Genomic DNA, 1449 nt, shown 5'->3' with positions numbered 1-1449 from the left:
GCCGGGATGGGGGGGAAGTGGCCGGGAAGGGGGCGGCCCCGGGCGACGCCCCGCGCGCGGGGCCTGGGCAGGGGCTGAGCGGGGCGGCTCGTCCTTCCCCCGCCGTCCCGCTGCCCCGGGACCCAGGCCTGCGCGCGGCGGTCGCCCGGAGCCGTCCGCTGCCGGCCTGGGGCCTGAGCGCGGGCGCGACGAGGCGGTCCCTCTGGGCAGAACCTAACTTGGAGGGGTGTCTTCTGTGCCTCCGCAGACGGGTGATGGAAGGCGGGGTGGGAGGAACCTGCTTCAGAACAGAGGATTGTGAATACCCATCTAGTGCGTGTTATTGGTTAAAAAAAACAAAAACAAAAAAAACCCGGAATGAGGTGGGACTGCGATGGAGCAGCGAGCCGTCTCCCTACGGCGGGAGTCCCCATCCGACGTTAAAACACCAGGGCTCCTATTCCAAGTCAGGCCTTCCAACCCCGGAGTTCAGGGCACGCTTCAAAATTCCTCTTTCACTCAGAAGACTTGTTGATCCAGCTGTGCTGAAGTCATTTGCCCACTACAATTCGGAGGAGGGGTTAGTAACGAGATAAATATCCCTTTTAACCTCTGATGGACTGAAAATAATCCAGAAAACTTCAAAAGGAGGAGCTGCGAGCCCAAGCCTCTGAAGAAGTGTGCCTGGCGGAGCTCTGACAGGCTGGTGGTCCCGGGTCAGGCCCTCCTTCCCATCAGCCATGGGGGGATGAGGGTGGGAAGTGGAGCCCCAAATCTGATGTAACCACGGGCTCTTGGGTTGAGGAGAGGAATCAGCGGTATATTTTATAGGAAGGCTGCCTTCTACATCTTGACGATCATTTCTTTTTGGGTCAGGAGGAAACAGTCTTAGTGCAGGCTCTATGCTATCCAGGTCATTTCCATGAACTGCAGTTTCAGGGGTGGGGTACGGTGGGAGTTCCTGTTTTGAGTCCCCACTTTAGAGAAAACTGAGGCTTAGGAGAAGCTTGCCCAAGATCATCCAGGGAGAGAGAGGTGCAAAGCCAAGTATGCCTGTCACCAACATCAGAACTTCTGATGTGCTGGAGTCGTGAATGTAACTCTGCCCCTTGCTGCTGGGTCATCTTGCCTTGGGAGCTCAACCTCAGGGAAGTATGAGACACTGTATTCCAGTGTTTTTCTCTCCCACTTGTCTCCAAATGAAGAAACCTTCTGAAAAAGTTTGGGATGTCAAAAAACACCCGCTCAGATTCAGTCCAACTAACCTGGCCCATCTGTATTAAACAGTTTTATAATGAATGTTTCAATCAGTTAATTGCAACCCCAGTAAATGGTAAATGGCACCAACCCTTCCTTTTCCCCTTGAATGATTAATTTTTCTTCTCTGTATCACCATGTAGCTTCTACTTTCTGTTTGTTTGTTTTTTGATGTAACTTCTACTTTTTAATGCTGCTTTTGACTGCCCACCT

The sequence above is a fragment of the Lipotes vexillifer genome, unplaced genomic scaffold, assembly GCF_000442215.2.
Source record: "Lipotes vexillifer unplaced genomic scaffold, Lipotes_vexillifer_v1.1 scaffold693, whole genome shotgun sequence".
In the NCBI taxonomy this organism is placed as follows: domain Eukaryota; kingdom Metazoa; phylum Chordata; class Mammalia; order Artiodactyla; family Lipotidae; genus Lipotes; species Lipotes vexillifer.
The sequence above is the reverse complement of the archived record's forward strand: the minus strand, read 5'-3'. Positions refer to the sequence as shown.